Genomic DNA, 27,585 nt, shown 5'->3' on the forward strand with positions numbered 1-27,585 from the left:
TCTCTCCCAAATATCCATCATTGTATCATCTCTCACCAAATATCCATCATTGTATCATCTCTCACCAATATCCATCATTGTATCATCTCTCCCAAATATCCATCATTGTATCATCTCTCACCAAATATCCATCATTGTATCATCTCTCCCAAATATCCATCATTGTATCATCTCCCACCAAATATCCATCATTGTATCATCTCTCACCAAATATCCATCATTGTATCATCTCTCCCAAATATCCATCATTGTATCATCTCCCACCAAATATCCATCATTGTATCATCTCTCACCAAATATCCATCATTGTATCATCTGTCCCAAATATCCATCATTGTATCATCTCTCACCAAATATCCATCATTGTATCATCTCTCACCAATATCCATCATTGTATCATCTCTCCCAAATATCCATCATTGTATCATCTCTCACCAAATATCCATCATTGTATCATCTCTCCCAAATATCCATCATTGTATCATCTCCCACCAAATATCCATCATTGTATCATCTCTCACCAAATATCCATCATTGTATCATCTCTCCCAAATATCCATCATTGTATCATCTCTCACCAATATCCATCATTGTATCATCTCTCCCAAATATCCATCATTGTATCATCTCTCCCAAATATCCATCATTGTATCATCTCTCACCAAATATCCATCATTGTATCATCTCCCACCAAATATCCATCATTTTATCATCTCTCACCAAATATCCATCATTGTATCATCTCTCACCAAATATCCATCATTGTATCATCTCTCCCAAATATCCATCATTGTATCATCTCTCACCAAATATCCATCATTGTATCATCTCTCCCAAATATCCATCATTGTATCATCTCTCACCAAATATCCATCATTGTATCATCTCTCACCAAATATCCATCATTGTATCATCTCTCCCAAATATCCATCATTGTATCATCTCTCACCAAATATCCATCATTGTATCATCTCACCAAATATCCATCATTGTATCATCTCTCCCAAATATCCATCATTGTATCATCTCTCCCAAATATCCAACATTGTATCATCTCTCACCAAATATCCATCATTGTATCATCTCACCAAATATCCATCATTGTATCATCTCTCCCAAATATCCATCATTGTATCATCTCTCACCAAATATCCATCATTGTATCATCTCTCCCAAATATCCATCATTGTATCATCTCTCCCAAATATCCATCATTGTATCATCTCTCCCAAATATCCATCATTGTATCATCTCTCACCAAATATCCATCATTGTATCATCTCTCCCAAATATCCATCATTGTATCATCTCCCACCAAATATCCATCATTGTATCATCTCTCACCAAATATCCATCATTGTATCATCTCTCCCAAATATCCATCATTGTATCATCTCCCACCAAATATCCATCATTGTATCATCTCCCACCAAATATCCATCATTGTATCATCTCCCACCAAATATCCATCATTGTATCATCTCTCACCAAATATCCATCATTGTATCATCTCTCCCAAATATCCATCATTGTATCATCTCCCACCAAATATCCATCATTGTATCATCTCCCACCAAATATCCATGATTGTATCATCTCTCCCAAATATCCATCATTGTATCATCTCCCACCAAATATCCATCATTGTATCATCTCTCACCAAATATCCATCATTGTATCATCTCTCACCAAATATCCATCATTGTATCATCTCACCAAATATCCATCATTGTATCATCTCTCCCAAATATCCATCATTGTATCATCTCTCACCAAATATCCATCATTGTATCATCTCTCCCAAATATCCATCATTGTATCATCTCTCCCAAATATCCATCATTGTATCATCTCCCACCAAATATCCATCATTGTATCATCTCTCACCAAATATCCATCATTGTATCATCTCCCACCAAATATCCATCATTGTATCATCTCTCACCAAATATCCATCATTGTATCATCTCACCAAATATCCATCATTGTATCATCTCTCCCAAATATCCATCATTGTATCATCTCTCACCAAATATCCATCATTGTATCATCTCTCCCAAATATCCATCATTGTATCATCTCTCCCAAATATCCATCATTGTATCATCTCTCACCAAATATCCATCATTGTATCATCTCTCACCAAATATCCATCATTGTATCATCTCTCCCAAATATCCATCATTGTATCATCTCTCCCAAATATCCATCATTGTATCATCTCTCACCAAATATCCATCATTGTATCATCTCTCACCAAATATCCATCATTGTATCATCTCTCCCAAATATCCATCATTGTATCATCTCCCACCAAATATCCATCATTGTATCATCTCACCAAATATCCATCATTGTATCATCTCTCCCAAATATCCATCATTGTATCATCTCTCACCAAATATCCATCATTGTATCATCTCTCACCAAATATCCATCATTGTATCATCTCCCAGCAAATATCCATCATTGTATCATCTCTCCCAAATATCCATCATTGTATCATCTCTCCCAAATATCCATCATTGTATCATCTCTCACCAAATATCCATCATTGTATCATCTCTCCCAAATATCCATCATTGTATCATCTCCCACCAAATATCCATCATTGTATCATCTCACCAAATATCCATCATTGTATCATCTCTCCCAAATATCCATCATTGTATCATCTCCTACCAAATATCTATCATTGTATCATCTCTCCCAAATATCCATCATTGTATCATCTCTCCCAAATATCCATCATTGTATCATCTCCCACCAAATATCCATCATTGTATCATCTCTCCCAAATATCCATCATTGTATCATCTCTCCCAAATATCCATCATTGTATCATCTCACCAAATATCCATCATTGTATCATCTCTCACCAAATATCCATCATTGTATCATCTCTCACCAAATATCCATCATTGTATCATCTCTCACCAAATATCCATCATTGTATCATCTCACCAAATATCCATCATTGTATCATCTCTCCCAAATATCCATCATTGTATCATCTCTCACCAAATATCCATCATTGTATCATCTCCCACCAAATATCCATCATTGCATCATCTCTCACCAAATATCCATCATTGTATCATCTCTCCCAAATATCCATCATTGTATCATCTCTCCCAAATATCCATCATTGTATCATCTCTCCCAAATATCCATCATTGTATCATCTCTCACCAAATATCCATCATTGCATCATCTCTCACCAAATATCCATCATTGTATCATCTCACCAAATATCCATCATTGTATCATCTCTCCCAAATATCCATCATTGTATCATCTCTCACCAAATATCCATCATTGTATCATCTCTCCCAAATATCCATCATTGTATCATCTCTCACCAAATATCCATCATTGTATCATCTCTCCCAAATATCCATCATTGTATCATCTCTCCCAAATATCCATCATTGTATCATCTCTCACCAAATATCCATCATTGTATCATCTCTCCCAAATATCCATCATTGTATCATCTCTCACCAAATATCCATCATTGTATCATCTCTCACCAAATATCCATCATTGTATCATCTCTCACCAAATATCCATCATTGTATCATCTCTCCCAAATATCCATCATTGTATCATCTCCCACCAAATATCCATCATTGTATCATCTCCCACCAAATATCCATCATTGTATCATCTCTCCCAAATATCCATCATTGTATCATCTCCCACCAAATATCCATCATTGTATCATCTCACCAAATATCCATCATTGTATCATCTCTCCCAAATATCCATCATTGTATCATCTCCTACCAAATATCTATCATTGTATCATCTCTCCCAAATATCCATCATTGTATCATCTCTCCCAAATATCCATCATTGTATCATCTCCCACCAAATATCCATCATTGTATCATCTCTCCCAAATATCCATCATTGTATCATCTCCCACCAAATATCCATCATTGTATCATCTCCTACCAAATATCCATCATTGTATCATCTCTCCCAAATATCCATCATTGTATCATCTCTCACCAAATATCCATCATTGTATCATCTCACCAAATATCCATCATTGTATCATCTCTCCCAAATATCCATCATTGTATCATCTCTCACCAAATATCCATCATTGTATCATCTCTCCCAAATATCCATCATTGTATCATCTCTCACCAAATATCCATCATTGTATCATCTCCCACCAAATATCCATCATTGTATCATCTCCTACCAAATATCCATCATTGTATCATCTCTCCCAAATATCCATCATTGTATCATCTCTCACCAAATATCCATCATTGTATCATCTCACCAAATATCCATCATTGTATCATCTCTCCCAAATATCCATCATTGTATCATCTCCCACCAAATATCCATCATTGTATCATCTCTCCCAAATATCCATCATTGTATCATCTCTCACCAAATATCCATCATTGTATCATCTCACCAAATATCCATCATTGTATCATCTCTCCCAAATATCCATCATTGTCTCATCTCTCACCAAATATCCATCATTGTATCATCTCTCCCAAATATCCATCATTGTATCATCTCACCAAATATCCATCATTGTATCATCTCACCAAATATCCATCATTGTATCATCTCTCACCAAATATCCATCATTGTATCATCTCTCACCAAATATCCATCATTGTATCATCTCTCACCAAATATCCATCATTGTATCATCTCTCCCAAATATCCATCATTGTATCATCTCCCACCAAATATCCATCATTGTATCATCTCCCACCAAATATCCATCATTGTATCATCTCTCCCAAATATCCATCATTGTATCATCTCCCACCAAATATCCATCATTGTATCATCTCTCCCAAATATCCATCATTGTATCATCTCCCACCAAATATCCATCATTGTATCATCTCCCACCAAATATCCATCATTGTATCATCTCTCCCAAATATCCATCATTGTATCATCTCTCCCAAATATCCATCATTGTATCATCTCTCACCAATATCCATCATTGTATCATCTCTCACCAAATATCCATCATTGTATCATCTCTCACCAAATATCCACCATTGTATCATCTCTCACCAAATATCCATCATTGTATCATCTCTCCCAAATATCCATCATTGTATCATCTCCCACCAAATATCCATCATTGTATCATCTCTCCCAAATATCCATCATTGTATCATCTCTCACCAAATATCCATCATTGTATCATCTCTCACCAAATATCCATCATTGTATCATCTCTCCCAAATATCCATCATTGTATCATCTCCCACCAAATATCCATCATTGTATCATCTCTCCCAAATATCCATCATTGTATCATCTCTCCCAAATATCCATCATTGTATCATCTCTCCCAAATATCCATCATTGTATCATCTCTCCCAAATATCCATCATTGTATCATCTCTCACCAAATATCCATCATTGTATCATCTCTCCCAAATATCCATCATTGTATCATCTCTCACCAAATATCCATCATTGTATCATCTCCCACCAAATATCCATCATTGTATCATCTCTCCCAAATATCCATCATTGTATCATCTCTCCCAAATATCCATCATTGTATCATCTCCCACCAAATATCCATCATTGTATCATCTCTCACCAAATATCCATCATTGTATCATCTCTCCCAAATATCCATCATTGTATCATCTCTCCCAAATATCCATCATTGTATCATCTCTCCCAAATATCCATCATTGTATCATCTATCCCAAATATCCATCATTGTATCATCTCCCACCAAATATCCATCATTGTATCATCTCTCCCAAATATCCATCATTGTATCATCTCTCCCAAATATCCATCATTGTATCATCTCCCACCAAATATCCATCATTGTATCATCTCCCACCAAATATCCATCATTGTATCATCTCTCCCAAATATCCATCATTGTATCATCTCTCCCAAATATCCATCATTGTATCATCTCCCACCAAATATCCATCATTGTATCATCTCTCCCAAATATCCATCATTGTATCATCTCTCCCAAATATCCATCATTGTATCATCTCCCACCAAATATCCATCATTGTATCATCTATCACCAAATATCCATCATTGTATCATCTCTCCCAAATATCCATCATTGTATCATCTCTCCCAAATATCCATCATTGTATCATCTCTCACCAAATATCCATCATTGTATCATCTCCCACCAAATATCCATCATTGTATCATCTCTCACCAAATATCCATCATTGTATCATCTCTCACCAATATCCATCATTGTATCATCTCACCAAATATCCATCATTGTATCATCTCTCCCAAATATCCATCATTGTATCATCTCTCACCAAATATCCATCATTGTATCATCTCCCACCAAATATCCATCATTGTATCATCTCCCACCAAATATCCATCATTGTATCATCTCTCCCAAATATCCATCATTGTATCATCTCTCACCAAATATCCATCATTGTATCATCTCTCACCAAATATCCATCATTGTATCATCTCTCCCAAATATCCATCATTGTATCATCTCCCACCAAATATCCATCATTGCATCATCTCTCACCAAATATCCATCATTGTATCATCTCTCCCAAATATCCATCATTGTATCATCTCTCCCAAATATCCATCATTGTATCATCTCTCACCAAATATCCATCATTGTATCATCTCCCACCAAATATGCATCATTGTATCATCTCTCACCAAATATCCATCATTGTATCATCTCTCACCAAATATCCATCATTGTATCATCTCCCACCAAATATCCATCATTGTATCATCTCTCCCAAATATCCATCATTGTATCATCTCTCCCAAATATCCATCATTGTATCATCTCCCACCAAATATCCATCATTGTATCATCTCTCCCAAATATCCATCATTGTATCATCTCCCACCAAATATCCATCATTGTATCATCTCCCACCAAATATCCATCATTGTATCATCTCTCCCAAATATCCATCATTGTATCATCTCTCCCAAATATCCATCATTGTATCATCTCTCACCAAATATCCATCATTGTATCATCTCTCCCAAATATCCATCATTGTATCATCTCACCAAATATCCATCATTGTATCATCTCTCCCAAATATCCATCATTGTATCATCTCTCCCAAATATCCATCATTGTATCATCTCTCACCAATATCCATCATTGTATCATCTCTCCCAAATATCCATCATTGTATCATCTCTCACCAAATATCCATCATTGTATCATCTCTCCCAAATATCCATCATTGTATCATCTCTCCCAAATATCCATCATTGTATCATCTCCCACCAAATATCCATCATTGTATCATCTCTCACCAAATATCCATCATTGTATCATCTCTCCCAAATATCCATCATTGTATCATCTCTCACCAATATCCATCATTGTATCATCTCTCACCAAATATCCATCATTGTATCATCTCTCACCAAATATCCATCATTGTATCATCTCTCACCAAATATCCATCATTGTATCATCTCTCCCAAATATCCATCATTGTATCATCTCCCACCAAATATCCATCATTGTATCATCTCTCACCAAATATCCATCATTGTATCATCTCTCCCAAATATCCATCATTGTATCATCTCTCCCAAATATCCATCATTGTATCATCTCCCACCAAATATCCATCATTGTATCATCTCTCCCAAATATCCATCATTGTATCATCTCCCACCAAATATCCATCATTGTATCATCTCTCCCAAATATCCATCATTGTATCATCTCTCCCAAATATCCATCATTGTATCATCTCTCACCAAATATCCATCATTGTATCATCTCTCCCAAATATCCATCATTGTATCATCTCTCCCAAATATCCATCATTGTATCATCTCCCACCAAATATCCATCATTGTATCATCTCTCACCAAATATCCATCATTGTATCATCTCTCCCAAATATCCATCATTGTATCATCTCTCACCAAATATCCATCATTGTATCATCTCTCACCAAATATCCATCATTGTATCATCTCTCCCAAATATCCATCATTGTATCATCTCTCACCAAATATCCATCATTGTATCATCTCCCACCAATATCCATCATTGTATCATCTCTCCCAAATATCCATCATTGTATCATCTCTCACCAAATATCCATCATTGTATCATCTCCTACCAAATATCCATCATTGTATCATCTCTCACCAATATCCATCATTGTATCATCTCTCCCAAATATCCATCATTGTATCATCTCTCACCAAATATCCATCATTGTATCATCTCTCCCAAATATCCATCATTGTATCATCTCTCACCAAATATCCATCATTGTATCATCTCCCACCAAATATCCATCATTGTATCATCTCCCACCAAATATCCATCATTGTATCATCTCCCACCAAATATCCATCATTGTATCATCTCTCCCAAATATCCATCATTGTATCATCTCCCACCAAATATCCATCATTGTATCATCTCTCACCAAATATCCATCATTGTATCATCTCTCACCAAATATCCATCATTGTATCATCTCTCCCAAATATCCATCATTGTATCATCTCCCACCAAATATCCATCATTGTATCATCTCTCCCAAATATCCATCATTGTATCATCTCCTACCAAATATCCATCATTGTATCATCTCTCACCAAATATCCATCATTGTATCATCTCACCAAATATCCATCATTGTATCATCTCTCCCAAATATCCATCATTGTATCATCTCCCACCAAATATCCATCATTGTATCATCTCTCCCAAATATCCATCATTGTATCATCTCTCACCAAATATCCATCATTGTATCATCTCTCACCAAATATCCATCATTGTATCATCTCTCACCAAATATCCATCATTGTATCATCTCTCCCAAATATCCATCATTGTATCATCTCTCCCAAATATCCATCATTGTATCATCTCTCACCAAATATCCATCATTGTATCATCTCTCACCAAATATCCATCATTGTATCATCTCTCACCAAATATCCATCATTGTATCATCTCTCACCAAATATCCATCATTGTATCATCTCTCCCAAATATCCATCATTGTATCATCTCTCACCAAATATCCATCATTGTATCATCTCTCCCAAATATCCATCATTGTATCATCTCCCACCAAATATCCATCATTGTATCATCTCCCACCAAATATCCATCATTGTATCATCTCTCCCAAATATCCATCATTGTATCATCTCCCACCAAATATCCATCATTGTATCATCTCTCACCAAATATCCATCATTGTATCATCTCCCACCAAATATCCATCATTGTATCATCTCTCCCAAATATCCATCATTGTATCATCTCTCCCAAATATCCATCATTGTATCATCTCCCACCAAATATCCATCATTGTATCATCTCTCACCAAATATCCATCATTGTATCATCTCTCCCAAATATCCATCATTGTATCATCTCCCACCAAATATCCATCATTGTATCATCTCCCACCAAATATCCATCATTGTATCATCTCTCACCAAATATCCATCATTGTATCATCTCTCCCAAATATCCATCATTGTATCATCTCTCCCAAATATCCATCATTGTATCATCTCCCACCAAATATCCATCATTGTATCATCTCTCACCAAATATCCATCATTGTATCATCTGTCCCAAATATCCATCATTGTATCATCTCCTACCAAATATCCATCATTGTATCATCTCTCACCAATATCCATCATTGTATCATCTCTCCCAAATATCCATCATTGTATCATCTCTCACCAAATATCCATCATTGTATCATCTCCCACCAAATATCCATCATTGTATCATCTCCCACCAAATATCCATCATTGTATCATCTCTCACCAAATATCCATCATTGTATCATCTCTCCCAAATATCCATCATTGTATCATCTCTCCCAAATATCCATCATTGTATCATCTCCCACCAAATATCCATCATTGTATCATCTCTCACCAAATATCCATCATTGTATCATCTCCCACCAAATATCCATCATTGTATCATCTCCCACCAAATATCCATCATTGTATCATCTCCCACCAAATATCCATCATTGTATCATCTCTCACCAAATATCCATCATTGTATCATCTCTCACCAAATATCCATCATTGTATCATCTCTCACCAAATATCCATCATTGTATCATCTCTCCCAAATATCCATCATTGTATCATCTCCCACCAAATATCCATCATTGTATCATCTCTCCCAAATATCCATCATTGTATCATCTCTCACCAAATATCCATCATTGTATCATCTCTCACCAAATATCCATCATTGTATCATCTCACCAAATATCCATCATTGTATCATCTCTCCCAAATATCCAACATTGTATCATCTCTCACCAAATATCCATCATTGTATCATCTCACCAAATATCCATCATTGTATCATCTCTCCCAAATATCCATCATTGTATCATCTCTCACCAAATATCCATCATTGTATCATCTCTCCCAAATATCCATCATTGTATCATCTCTCCCAAATATCCATCATTGTATCATCTCTCACCAAATATCCATCATTGTATCATCTCTCACCAAATATCCATCATTGTATCATCTCTCCCAAATATCCATCATTGTATCATCTCCCACCAAATATCCATCATTGTATCATCTCCCACCAAATATCCATCATTGTATCATCTCCCACCAAATATCCATCATTGTATCATCTCTCACCAAATATCCATCATTGTATCATCTCTCCCAAATATCCATCATTGTATCATCTCTCCCAAATATCCATCATTGTATCATCTCCCACCAAATATCCATCATTGTATCATCTCTCCCAAATATCCATCATTGTATCATCTCCCACCAAATATCCATCATTGTATCATCTCCCACCAAATATCCATGATTGTATCATCTCTCCCAAATATCCATCATTGTATCATCTCCCACCAAATATCCATCATTGTATCATCTCTCACCAAATATCCATCATTGTATCATCTCCCACCAAATATCCATCATTGTATCATCTCTCACCAAATATCCATCATTGTATCATCTCACCAAATATCCATCATTGTATCATCTCTCCCAAATATCCATCATTGTATCATCTCTCACCAAATATCCATCATTGTATCATCTCTCCCAAATATCCATCATTGTATCATCTCTCCCAAATATCCATCATTGTATCATCTCCCACCAAATATCCATCATTGTATCATCTCTCACCAAATATCCATCATTGTATCATCTCCCACCAAATATCCATCATTGTATCATCTCTCACCAAATATCCATCATTGTATCATCTCACCAAATATCCATCATTGTATCATCTCTCCCAAATATCCATCATTGTATCATCTCTCACCAAATATCCATCATTGTATCATCTCTCCCAAATATCCATCATTGTATCATCTCTCCCAAATATCCATCATTGTATCATCTCTCACCAAATATCCATCATTGTATCATCTCTCACCAAATATCCATCATTGTATCATCTCTCCCAAATATCCATCATTGTATCATCTCTCCCAAATATCCATCATTGTATCATCTCTCACCAAATATCCATCATTGTATCATCTCTCACCAAATATCCATCATTGTATCATCTCTCCCAAATATCCATCATTGTATCATCTCCTACCAAATATCCATCATTGTATCATCTCTCACCAATATCCATCATTGTATCATCTCTCCCAAATATCCATCATTGTATCATCTCCCACCAAATATCCATCATTGTATCATCTCACCAAATATCCATCATTGTATCATCTCTCCCAAATATCCATCATTGTATCATCTCTCACCAAATATCCATCATTGTATCATCTCTCACCAAATATCCATCATTGTATCATCTCCCAGCAAATATCCATCATTGTATCATCTCTCCCAAATATCCATCATTGTATCATCTCTCCCAAATATCCATCATTGTATCATCTCCCACCAAATATCCATCATTGTATCATCTCACCAAATATCCATCATTGTATCATCTCTCCCAAATATCCATCATTGTATCATCTCCTACCAAATATCTATCATTGTATCATCTCTCCCAAATATCCATCATTGTATCATCTCTCCCAAATATCCATCATTGTATCATCTCCCACCAAATATCCATCATTGTATCATCTCTCCCAAATATCCATCATTGTATCATCTCTCCCAAATATCCATCATTGTATCATCTCTCACCAAATATCCATCATTGTATCATCTCACCAAATATCCATCATTGTATCATCTCTCCCAAATATCCATCATTGTATCATCTCTCACCAAATATCCATCATTGTATCATCTCACCAAATATCCATCATTGTATCATCTCTCCCAAATATCCATCATTGTATCATCTCACCAAATATCCATCATTGTATCATCTCTCCCAAATATCCATCATTGCATCATCTCTCACCAAATATCCATCATTGTATCATCTCTCACCAAATATCCATCATTGTATCATCTCCCACCAAATATCCATCATTGTATCATCTCTCCCAAATATCCATCATTGTATCATCTCTCACCAAATATCCATCATTGTATCATCTCACCAAATATCCATCATTGTATCATCTCTCCCAAATATCCATCATTGTATCATCTCTCACCAAATATCCATCATTGTATCATCTCTCCCAAATATCCATCATTGTATCATCTCTCACCAAATATCCATCATTGTATCATCTCTCCCAAATATCCATCATTGTATCATCTCTCCCAAATATCCATCATTGTATCATCTCTCCCAAATATCCATCATTGTATCATCTCTCCCAAATATCCATCATTGTATCATCTCTCACCAAATATCCATCATTGTATCATCTCTCACCAAATATCCATCATTGTATCATCTCTCCCAAATATCCATCATTGTATCATCTCCCACCAAATATCCATCATTGTATCATCTCCCACCAAATATCCATCATTGTATCATCTCTCCCAAATATCCATCATTGTATCATCTCCCACCAAATATCCATCATTGTATCATCTCACCAAATATCCATCATTGTATCATCTCTCCCAAATATCCATCATTGTATCATCTCCTACCAAATATCTATCATTGTATCATCTCTCCCAAATATCCATCATTGTATCATCTCTCCCAAATATCCATCATTGCATCATCTCTCACCAAATATCCATCATTGTATCATCTCTCCCAAATATCCATCATTGTATCATCTCTCCCAAATATCCATCATTGCATCATCTCTCACCAAATATCCATCATTGTATCATCTCTCCCAAATATCCATCATTGTATCATCTCTCCCAAATATCCATCATTGCATCATCTCTCACCAAATATCCATCATTGTATCATCTCTCACCAAATATCCATCATTGTATCATCTCCCACCAAATATCCATCATTGTATCATCTCTCCCAAATATCCATCATTGTATCATCTCTCACCAAATATCCATCATTGTATCATCTCACCAAATATCCATCATTGTATCATCTCTCCCAAATATCCATCATTGTATCATCTCTCACCAAATATCCATCATTGTATCATCTCTCCCAAATATCCATCATTGTATCATCTCTCACCAAATATCCATCATTGTATCATCTCTCCCAAATATCCATCATTGTATCATCTCTCCCAAATATCCATCATTGTATCATCTCTCCCAAATATCCATCATTGTATCATCTCTCCCAAATATCCATCATTGTATCATCTCTCACCAAATATCCATCATTGTATCATCTCTCACCAAATATCCATCATTGTATCATCTCTCCCAAATATCCATCATTGTATCATCTCCCACCAAATATCCATCATTGTATCATCTCCCACCAAATATCCATCATTGTATCATCTCTCCCAAATATCCATCATTGTATCATCTCCCACCAAATATCCATCATTGTATCATCTCACCAAATATCCATCATTGTATCATCTCTCCCAAATATCCATCATTGTATCATCTCCCACCAAATATCCATCATTGTATCATCTCTCCCAAATATCCATCATTGTATCATCTCCCACCAAATATCCATCATTGTATCATCTCTCCCAAATATCCATCATTGTATCATCTCCCACCAAATATCCATCATTGTATCATCTCCTACCAAATATCCATCATTGTATCATCTCTCCCAAATATCCATCATTGTATCATCTCTCACCAAATATCCATCATTGTATCATCTCACCAAATATCCATCATTGTATCATCTCCTACCAAATATCCATCATTGTATCATCTCTCCCAAATATCCATCATTGTATCATCTCTCACCAAATATCCATCATTGTATCATCTCACCAAATATCCATCATTGTATCATCTCTCCCAAATATCCATCATTGTCTCATCTCTCACCAAATATCCATCATTGTATCATCTCTCCCAAATATCCATCATTGTATCATCTCACCAAATATCCATCATTGTATCATCTCACCAAATATCCATCATTGTATCATCTCTCACCAAATATCCATCATTGTATCATCTCTCACCAAATATCCATCATTGTATCATCTCTCACCAAATATCCATCATTGTATCATCTCTCCCAAATATCCATCATTGTATCATCTCCCACCAAATATCCATCATTGTATCATCTCCCACCAAATATCCATCATTGTATCATCTCTCCCAAATATCCATCATTGTATCATCTCCCACCAAATATCCATCATTGTATCATCTCTCCCAAATATCCATCATTGTATCATCTCCCACCAAATATCCATCATTGTATCATCTCCCACCAAATATCCATCATTGTATCATCTCTCCCAAATATCCATCATTGTATCATCTCTCCCAAATATCCATCATTGTATCATCTCTCACCAATATCCATCATTGTATCATCTCTCACCAAATATCCATCATTGTATCATCTCTCACCAAATATCCACCATTGTATCATCTCTCACCAAATATCCATCATTGTATCATCTCTCCCAAATATCCATCATTGTATCATCTCCCACCAAATATCCATCATTGTATCATCTCTCCCAAATATCCATCATTGTATCATCTCTCACCAAATATCCATCATTGTATCATCTCTCACCAAATATCCATCATTGTATCATCTCTCCCAAATATCCATCATTGTATCATCTCTCACCAAATATCCATCATTGTATCATCTCCCACCAAATATCCATCATTGTATCATCTCTCACCAAATATCCATCATTGTATCATCTCTCCCAAATATCCATCATTGTATCATCTCTCCCAAATATCCATCATTGTATCATCTCTCCCAAATATCCATCATTGTATCATCTCTCACCAAATATCCATCATTGTATCATCTCTCCCAAATATCCATCATTGTATCATCTCTCCCAAATATCCATCATTGTATCATCTCTCCCAAATATCCATCATTGTATCATCTCTCCCAAATATCCATCATTGTATCATCTCTCACCAAATATCCATCATTGTATCATCTCTCCCAAATATCCATCATTGTATCATCTCTCACCAAATATCCATCATTGTATCATCTCCCACCAAATATCCATCATTGTATCATCTCTCCCAAATATCCATCATTGTATCATCTCCCACCAAATATCCATCATTGTATCATCTCTCACCAAATATCCATCATTGTATCATCTCTCCCAAATATCCATCATTGTATCATCTCTCACCAAATATCCATCATTGTATCATCTCCCACCAAATATCCATAATTGTATCATCTCTCCCAAATATCCATCATTGTATCATCTCCCACCAAATATCCATCATTGTATCATCTCTCACCAAATATCCATCATTGTATCATCTCTCCCAAATATCCATCATTGTATCATCTCTCCCAAATATCCATCATTGTATCATCTCTCACCAAATATCCATCATTGTATCATCTCTCACCAATATCCATCATTGTATCATCTCTCCCAAATATCCATCATTGTATCATCTCCCACCAAATATCCATCATTGTATCATCTCTCACCAAATATCCATCATTGTATCATCTCTCACCAAATATCCATCATTGTATCATCTCCCACCAAATATCCATCATTGTATCATCTCTCCCAAATATCCATCATTGTATCATCTCTCACCAAATATCCATCATTGTATCATCTCTCCCAAATATCCATCATTGTATCATCTCTCACCAATATCCATCATTGTATCATCTCTCCCAAATATCCATCATTGTATCATCTCTCACCAAATATCCATCATTGTATCATCTCTCCCAAATATCCATCATTGTATCATCTCTCACCAAATATCCATCATTGTATCATCTCCCACCAAATATCCATCATTGTATCATCTCTCCCAAATATCCATCATTGTATCATCTCTCCCAAATATCCATCATTGTATCATCTCTCCCAAATATCCATCATTGTATCATCTCCCACCAATATCCATCATTGTATCATCTCTCACCAAATATCCATCATTGTATCATCTCTCCCAAATATCCATCATTGTATCATCTCTCACCAAATATCCATCATTGTATCATCTCTCCCAAATATCCATCATTGTATCATCTCTCACCAAATATCCATCATTGTATCATCTCTCCCAAATATCCATCATTGTATCATCTCTCACCAAATATCCATCATTGTATCATCTCTCACCAAATATCCATCATTGTATCATCTCTCCCAAATATCCATCATTGTATCATCTCTCACCAAATATCCATCATTGTATCATCTCCCACCAAATATCCATCATTGTATCATCTCTCCCAAATATCCATCATTGTATCATCTCTCCCAAATATCCATCATTGTATCATCTCTCCCAAATATCCATCATTGTATCATCTCCCACCAATATCCATCATTGTATCATCTCTCACCAAATATCCATCATTGTATCATCTCCCACCAAATATCCATCATTGTATCATCTCTCACCAAATATCCATCATTGTATCATCTCTCCCAAATATCCATCATTGTATCATCTCTCCCAAATATCCATCATTGTATCATCTCTCCCAAATATCCATCATTGTATCATCTCTCCCAAATATCCATCATTGTATCATCTCTCCCAAATATCCATCATTGTATCATCTCCCACCAATATCCATCATTGTATCATCTCTCACCAAATATCCATCATTGTATCATCTCCCACCAAATATCCATCATTGTATCATCTCTCACCAAATATCCATCATTGTATCATCTCTCCCAAATATCCATCATTGTATCATCTCTCCCAAATATCCATCATTGTATCATCTCTCCCAAATATCCATCATTGTATCATCTCTCCCAAATATCCATCATTGTATCATCTCTCCCAAATATCCATCATTGTATCATCTCTCCCAAATATCCATCATTGTATCATCTCACCAAATATCCATCATTGTATCATCTCACCAAATATCCATCATTGTATCATCTCCCACCAAATATCCATCATTGTATCATCTCCCACCAAATATCCATCATTGTATCATCTCCCACCAAATATCCATCATTGTATCATCTCTCCCAAATATCCATCATTGTATCATCTCTCCCAAATATCCATCATTGTATCATCTCTCCCAAATATCCATCATTGTATCATCTCCCACCAAATATCCATCATTGTATCATCTCTCCCAAATATCCATCATTGTATCATCTCTCACCAAATATCCATCATTGTATCATCTCCCACCAAATATCCATCATTGTATCATCTCTCCCAAATATCCATCATTGTATCATCTCCCACCAAATATCCATCATTGTATCATCTATCACCAAATATCCATCATTGTATCATCTCTCCCAAATATCCATCATTGTATCATCTCTCCCAAATATCCATCATTGTATCATCTCTCACCAAATATCCATCATTGTATCATCTCCCACCAAATATCCATCATTGTATCATCTCTCACCAAATATCCATCATTGTATCATCTCTCACCAATATCCATCATTGTATCATCTCACCAAATATCCATCATTGTATCATCTCTCCCAAATATCCATCATTGTATCATCTCTCACCAAATATCCATCATTGTATCATCTCCCACCAAATATCCATCATTGTATCATCTCCCACCAAATATCCATCATTGTATCATCTCTCCCAAATATCCATCATTGTATCATCTCTCACCAAATATCCATCATTGTATCATCTCTCACCAAATATCCATCATTGTATCATCTCTCACCAAATATCCATCATTGTATCATCTCTCCCAAATATCCATCATTGTATCATCTCTCACCAATATCCATCATTGTATCATCTCTCACCAAATATCCATCATTGTATCATCTCTCACCAATATCCATCATTGTATCATCTCTCACCAAATATCCATCATTGTATCATCTCTCACCAAATATCCATCATTGTATCATCTCTCACAAATATCCATCATTGTATCATCTCTCACCAAATATCCATCATTGTATCATCTCCCACCAAATATCCATCATTGTATCATCTCTCACCAAATATCCATCATTGTATCATCTCTCCCAAATATCCATCATTGTATCATCTCTCACCAATATCCATCATTGTATCATCTCTCACCAAATATCCATCATTGTATCATCTCTCACCAATATCCATCATTGTATCATCTCTCACCAAATATCCATCATTGTATCATCTCCCACCAAATATCCATCATTGTATCATCTCCCACCAAATATCCATCATTGTATCATCTCTCCCAAATATCCATCATTGTATCATCTCTCCCAAATATCCATCATTGTATCATCTCTCACCAAATATCCATCATTGTATCATCTCCCACCAAATATCCATCATTGTATCATCTCCCACCAAATATCCATCATTGTATCATCTCTCCCAAATATCCATCATTGTATCATCTCCCACCAAATATCCATCATTGTATCATCTCCCACCAAATATCCATCATTGTATCATCTCCCACCAAATATCCATCATTGTATCATCTCCCACCAAATATCCATCATTGTATCATCTCTCACCAAATATCCATCATTGTATCATCTCTCACCAAATATCCATCATTGTATCATCTCTCCCAAATATCCATCATTGTATCATCTCTCCCAAATATCCATCATTGTATCATCTCTCCCAAATATCCATCATTGTATCATCTCTCACCAAATATCCATCATTGTATCATCTCCCACCAAATATCCATCATTGTATCATCTCTCACCAAATATCCATCATTGTATCATCTCTCACCAAATATCCATCATTGTATCATCTCTCACCAAATATCCATCATTGTATCATCTCTCCCAAATATCCATCATTGTATCATCTCTCCCAAATATCCATCATTGTATCATCTCTCACCAAATATCCATCATTGTATCATCTCTCACCAAATATCCATCATTGCATCATCTCTCACCAAATATCCATCATTGTATCATCTCCCACCAAATATCCATCATTGTATCATCTCCCACCAAATATCCATCATTGTATCATCTCTCACCAAATATCCATCATTGTATCATCTCTCACCAAATATCCATCATTGTATCATCTCTCCCAAATATCCATCATTGTATCATCTCTCACCAAATATCCATCATTGTATCATCTCCCACCAAATATCCATCATTGTATCATCTCTCACCAAATATCCATCATTGTATCATCTCTCACCAAATATCCATCATTGTATCATCTCTCACCAAATATCCATCATTGTATCATCTCTCACCAAATATCCATCATTGTATCATCTCTCACCAAATATCCATCATTGTATCATCTCTCCCAAATATCCATCATTGTATCATCTCTCCCAAATATCCATCATTGTATCATCTCTCCCAAATATCCATCATTGTATCATCTCTCACCAAATATCCATCATTGTATCATCTCTCCCAAATATCCATCATTGTATCATCTCTCCCAAATATCCATCATTGTATCATCTCTCACCAAATATCCATCATTGTATCATCTCTCCCAAATATCCATCATTGTATCATCTATCCCAAATATCCATCATTGTATCATCTCTCCCAAATATCCATCATTGTATCATCTCTCCCAAATATCCATCATTGTATCATCTCCCACCAAATATCCATCATTGTATCATCTCTCCCAAATATCCATCATTGTATCATCTCTCCCAAATATCCATCATTGTATCATCTCCCACCAAATATCCATCATTGTATCATCTCTCACCAAATATCCATCATTGTATCATCTCCCACCAAATATCCATCATTGTATCATCTCCCACCAAATATCCATCATTGTATCATCTCCCACCAAATATCCATCATTGTATCATCTATCCCAAATATCCATCATTGTATCATCTCTCCCAAATATCCATCATTGTATCATCTCTCCCAAATATCCATCATTGTATCATCTCCCACCAAATATCCATCATTGTATCATCTCCCACCAAATATCCATCATTGTATCATCTCTCACCAAATATCCATCATTGTATCATCTCTCACCAAATATCCATCATTGTATCATCTCTCCCAAATATCCATCATTGTATCATCTATCCCAAATATCCATCATTGTATCATCTCTCCCAAATATCCATCATTGTATCATCTCTCCCAAATATCCATCATTGTATCATCTCCCACCAAATATCCATCATTGTATCATCTCTCCCAAATATCCATCATTGTATCATCTCTCCCAAATATCCATCATTGTATCATCTCCCACCAAATATCCATCATTGTATCATCTCTCACCAAATATCCATCATTGTATCATCTCCCACCAAATATCCATCATTGTATCATCTCCCACCAAATATCCATCATTGTATCATCTCCCACCAAATATCCATCATTGTATCATCTATCCCAAATATCCATCATTGTATCATCTCTCCCAAATATCCATCATTGTATCATCTCTCCCAAATATCCATCATTGTATCATCTCTCACCAATTATCCATCATTGTATCATCTCTCACCAAATATCCATCATTGTATCATCTCTCACCAAATATCCATCATTGCATCATCTCTCCCAAATATCCATCATTGTATCATCTCTCACCAAATATCCATCATTGTATCATCTCTCCCAAATATCCATCATTGTATCATCTCTCCCAGATATCCATCATTGTATCATCTCTCACCAAATATCCATCATTGTATCATCTCTCACCAAATATCCATCATTGTATCATCTCTCACCAATATCCATCATTGTATCATCTCTCACCAAATATCCATCATTGTATCATCTCCCACCAAATATCCATCATTGTATCATCTCCCACCAAATATCCATCATTGTATCATCTCCCACCAAATATCCATCATTGTATCATCTCTCCCAGATATCCATCATTGTATCATCTCCCACCAAATATCCATCATTGTATCATCTCTCCCAAATATCCATCATTGTATCATCTCTCCCAAATATCCATCATTGTATCATCTCTCCCAAATATCCATCATTGTATCATCTCTCACCAATATCCATCATTGTATCATCTCCCACCAAATATCCATCATTGTATCATCTCTCCCAAATATCCATCATTGTATCATCTCACCAAATATCCATCATTGTATCATCTCTCCCAAATATCCATCATTGTATCATCTCTCCCAAATATCCATCATTGTATCATCTCTCACCAAATATCCATCATTGTATCATCTCTCACCAAATATCCATCATTGTATCATCTCTCACCAATATCCATCATTGTATCATCTCCCACCAAATATCCATCATTGTATCATCTCCCACCAAATATCCATCATTGTATCATCTCTCCCAAATATCCATCATTGTATCATCTCCCACCAAATATCCATCATTGTATCATCTCCCACCAAATATCCATCATTGTATCATCTCCCACCAAATATCCATCATTGTATCATCTCTCCCAGATATCCATCATTGTATCATCTCTCACCAAATATCCATCATTGTATCATCTCCCACCAAATATCCATCATTGTATCATCTCCCACCAAATATCCATCATTGTATCATCTCTCACCAAATATCCATCATTGTATCATCTCCCACCAAATATCCATCATTGTATCATCTCTCCCAAATATCCATCATTGTATCATCTCCCACCAAATATCCATCATTGTATCATCTCCCACCAAATATCCATCATTGTATCATCTCCCACCAAATATCCATCATTGTATCATCTCTCCCAGATATCCATCATTGTATCATCTCTCACCAAATATCCATCATTGTATCATCTCCCACCAAATATCCATCATTGTATCATCTCCCACCAAATATCCATCATTGTATCATCTCTCACCAAATATCCATCATTGCATCATCTCTCCCAAATATCCATCATTGTATCATCTCTCACCAAATATCCATCATTGTATCATCTCTCCCAAATATCCATCATTGTATCATCTCTCCCAAATATCCATCATTGTATCATCTCTCACCAAATATCCATCATTGCATCATCTCTCCCAAATATCCATCATTGTATCATCTCTCACCAAATATCCATCATTGTATCATCTCCCACCAAATATCCATCATTGTATCATCTCCCACCAAATATCCATCATTGTATCATCTCTCCCAAATATCCATCATTGTATCATCTCTCCCAAATATCCATCATTGTATCATCTCTCCCAAATATCCATCTTTGTATCATCTCTCCCAAATATCCATCTTTGTATCATCTCCCACCAAATATCCATCATTGTATCATCTCCCACCAAATATCCATCATTGTATCATCTCTCCCAAATATCCATCATTGTATCATCTCTCACCAAATATCCATCATTGTATCATCTCTCCCAAATATCCATCATTGTATCATCTCCCACCAAATATCCATCATTGTATCATCTCCCACCAAATATCCATCATTGTATCATCTCTCCCAAATATTCATCATTATATCATCTCCCACCAAATATCCATCATTGTATCATCTCCCACCAATATCCATCATTGTATCATCTCCCACCAAATATCCATCATTGTATCATCTCTCCCAAATATCCATCATTGTATCATCTCTCCCAAATATCCATCATTGTATCATCTCTCCCAAATATCCATCTTTGTATCATCTCTCCCAAATATCCATCATTGTATCATCTCCCACCAAATATCCATCATTGTATCATCTCTCCCAAATATCCATCATTGTATCATCTCCCACCAAATATCCATCATTGTATCATCTCTCCCAAATATCCATCATTGTATCATCTCTCACCAAATATCCATCATTGTATCATCTCCCACCAAATATCCATCATTGTATCATCTCTCCCAAATATCCATCATTGTATCATCTCTCACCAAATATCCATCATTGTATCATCTCTCCCAAATATCCATCATTGTATCATCTCTCCCAAATATCCATCATTGTATCATCTCTCCCAAATATCCATCTTTGTATCATCTCTCCCAAATATCCATCATTGTATCATCTCCCACCAAATATCCATCATTGTATCATCTCTCCCAAATATCCATCATTGTATCATCTCCCACCAAATATCCATCATTGTATCATCTCCCACCAAATATCCATCATTGTATCATCTCTCCCAAATATCCATCATTGTATCATCTCTCACCAAATATCCATCATTGTATCATCTCCCACCAAATATCCATCATTGTATCATCTCTCCCAAATATCCATCATTGTATCATCTCTCACCAAATATCCATCATTGTATCATCTCCCACCAAATATCCATCATTGTATCATCTCTCCCAAATATCCATTATTGTATCATCTCCCACCAAATATCCATCATTGTATCATCTCTCACCCAATATCCATGATTGTATCATCTCTCCCAAATATCCATCATTGTATCATCTCCCACCAAATATCCATCATTGTATCATCTCTCACCAAATATCCATCCTTGTATCATCTGCCACCAAATATCCATCATTGTATCATCTCCCACCAAATATCCATCATTGTATCATCTCTCACCAAATATCCATCATTGTATCATCTCTCACCAAATATCCATCATTGTATCATCTCTCCCAAATATCCATCATTGTATCAGCTCTAAACTGCAGGCGACCAATCCCATAAAGCCACCCGTTCCCCCCTCCCCTTTCCCAAGGAATGCCTTTTTCTGGAGACTAAAAAAACTTAAATTGTAGGAAAAAGCAGATATCTTTACCCCTGCTGAATTGGGGCAGTCTTGGCCCAGGAAGCGAGCTAACAACAGCTCGGCAAATCTGTTCTAATGCATGTACCTTCTGAGCACACAGCCGCCATGCTGATTTGAAATGATCTGAACGACCTGTAAGTGTTCTCTATTCAATTTTAGTCCCATTTTATTTGTAATTTGTAATGTACACATGATTTTGTCTTCTTTATAATATCTTTTTATACCTTCTAAACACTGCCTACCTTTTTATGGAGCAAAATATATAATTTACTAGGTTGTCCCTTCATGCTCTATAAATGAACTGTCGTGTCCTCTGAAGTGAATTACGCTACTGATTTGGGTTGCCTCTGGACCCGTTAACCTTTGTGGAATCAGAGCTGGTGGCAGCAAACTTTGTTTTGCACGATTGGGAATCTTTGTAGTGACGTCGGTGTTGATAATTATTGTTCCCGCCTGTGTGGCAGTAGTTATATTGCCCTCTCTGCAGCGTGCCCAATAGCCAGTACATAGCATTCAGCCTTTCTGGTGACAAATTACCGTATGTGCAGTACCTAATCTGACCTGAGGGTAAGGGGGCGCCAGAGAGCTGAAAGTTCCAAACCGGAAATGGGAAGTGGGATATAGATAAATCCCCTTCAGAAGGAACCAGGGGTAACCAAACAACCCCGGGTTCATGACAAATTGAGGTGAGTAGTGGGGACGATAAAGATATTCTACCCGGGATCCATGACCTATTGGTGGGATCCATGACATATTGTTGGCAGCACGGTGTGAACCGTGACATTCCAAATATCCATCATTGTATCATCTCTCACCAAATATCCATCATTGTATCATCTCTCCCAAATATCCATCATTGTATCATCTCCCACCAAATATCCATCATTGTATCATCTCTCCCAAATATCCATCATTGTATCATCTCCCACCAAATATCCATCATTGTATCATCTCTCCCAAATATCCATCATTGTATCATCTCTCCCAAATATCCATCATTGTATCATCTCTCCCAAATATCCATCATTGTATCATCTCTCCCAAATATCCATCATTGTATCATCTCCCACCAAATATCCATCATTGTATCATCTCTCCCAAATATCCATCATTGTATCATCTCCCACCAAATATGCATCATTGTATCATCTCTCCCAAATATCCATCATTGTATCATCTCTCCCAAATATCCATCATTGTATCATCTCTCCCAAATATCCATCATTGTATCATCTCTCCCAAATATCCATCATTGTATCATCTCTCCCAAATATCCATCATTGTATCATCTCCCACCAAATATCCATCATTGTATCATCTCTCCCAAATATCCATCATTGTATCATCTCCCACCAAATATCCATCATTGTATCATCTCTCACCAAATATCCATCATTGTATCATCTCTCACCAAATATCCATCATTGTATCATCTCCCACCAAATATCCATCATTGTATCATCTCTCACCAAATATCCATCATTGTATCATCTCTCCCAAATATCCATCATTGTATCATCTCTCCCAAATATCCATCATTGTATCATCTCTCCCAAATATCCATCATTGTATCATCTCTCACCAAATATCCATCATTGTATCATCTCTCCCAAATATCCATCATTGTATCATCTCTCCCAAACATTCATCATTGTATCATCTCTCACCAAATATTTATCATTTTACGTGCATTTAATCCAAAATACTGACTGTATATCAGCTTTTACTGGATTTACAGCATTGTGTTCATGAACCAGACAGAGCAGGATGAGCAATCCTCGAGCCCTGAGTAATGACTGTATTATAGGGATTAGACGTACAGTTCGGCATTACTACTTTCTACAGACAATGGATAAAGACATTGGTGGAACTTACTGAGGCTGCAGGCGGCAGCGAGGATGAGGAGGAAGCAGACGCTGTGGAGACACATGGCGGCTCAGTCCTTCTCTAAAATATCAGTGAATTATCCCATCAGTTGGTTTATAAACCTCACATTATCCTATAGAGGCCCTCCCAAACAGAGGACGCAATCACAAGGGTTAAATCCCCAAAATCACATTATCCAGAAAGTAACTTCATTACTGGAGGATGAAGGGATCATGAGACGCGGACAACAAGGACCCCGAAGTCACATCCGAGATCCGAGAGACAATGATCTCCAGTGGGAAGGAGAATGTGGGGCACGAGGATCATCAGACTGGAGCGGTCACCCACTATAACAGGCAGTAATGAGGGCAATGTGACCGCCGGTGCCCAAACTAACCCATGACACAGAGAACCTGACTACTGACCATATATCACTGATTATCCATAGGGAGCAGTATTATAGTAGTTATATTCCTGTACATAGGAGCAGTATTATAGTAGTTATATTCCTGTACATAGGAGCAGTATTATAGTAGTTATATTCTTGTACATAGGGGCAGTATTATAGTAGTTATATTCTTGTACATAGGGGCAGTATTATAGTAGTTATATTCTTGTACATAGGGGCAGTATTATAGTAGTTATATTCTTGTACATAGGGGCAGTATTATAGTAGTTATATTCTTGTACATAGGGGCAGTATTATAGTAGTTATATTCTTGTACATAGGGGCAGTATTATAGTAGTTATATTCTTGTACATAGGAGCAGTATTATAGTAGTTATATTCTTGTACATAGGAGCAGTATTATAGTAGTTATATTCTTGTACATAGGAGCAGTATTATAGTAGTTATATTCTTGTACATAGGGGCAGTATTATAGTAGTTATATTCTTGTACATAGGGGCAGTGTTATAGTAGTTATATTCTTGTACATAGGAGCAGTATTATAGTAGTTATATTCCTGTACATAGGAGCAGTATTATAGCAGTTATATTCTTGTATATAGGAGCAGTATTATAGTAGTTATATTCTTGTACATAGGGGGCAGTCTTATAGTTGTTATATTCCTGTACATAGGAGCAGTATTATTGTAGTTATATTCTTGTACATAGGGGCAGTATTATAGCAGTTATATTCTTGTATATAGGAGCAGTATTATAGTAGTTATATTCTTGTACATAGGAGCAGTATTATAGTAGTTATATTCTTGTACATAGGGGCATTATTATAGTAGTTATATTCTTGTACATAGGGGGCAGTATTATAGTAGTTATATTCTTGTACATAGGGGCAGTATTATAGTAGTTATATTCTTGTACATAGGGGCAGTATTATAGTAGTTATATTCTTGTACATAGGAGCAGTATTATAGTAGTTATATTCCTGTACATAGGAGCAGTATTATTGTAGTTATATTCTTGTACATAGGGGCAGTATTATAGCAGTTATATTCTTGTATATAGGAGCAGTATTATAGTAGTTATATTCTTGTACATAGGAGCAGTATTATA

General features: G+C 36.1%; 1 long non-coding RNA gene across 1 annotated transcript in view; it reads right to left on the reverse strand.

Moving 5' to 3' along the window:
* The window catches only part of LOC143818628 (uncharacterized), a 61,242-nt gene extending 35,091 nt beyond the window's left edge, over positions 1-26,151 (reverse strand). The window contains exon 1 of the long non-coding RNA XR_013224645.1: positions 26,081-26,151. This is a non-coding gene — a long non-coding RNA (uncharacterized LOC143818628). The remainder of the gene's footprint in view (positions 1-26,080) is intronic.
* Positions 26,152-27,585: the final 1,434 nt, after the last annotated feature.

Source organism: Ranitomeya variabilis, chromosome 3, assembly GCF_051348905.1.
Source record: "Ranitomeya variabilis isolate aRanVar5 chromosome 3, aRanVar5.hap1, whole genome shotgun sequence".
NCBI lineage: Eukaryota > Metazoa > Chordata > Amphibia > Anura > Dendrobatidae > Ranitomeya > Ranitomeya variabilis.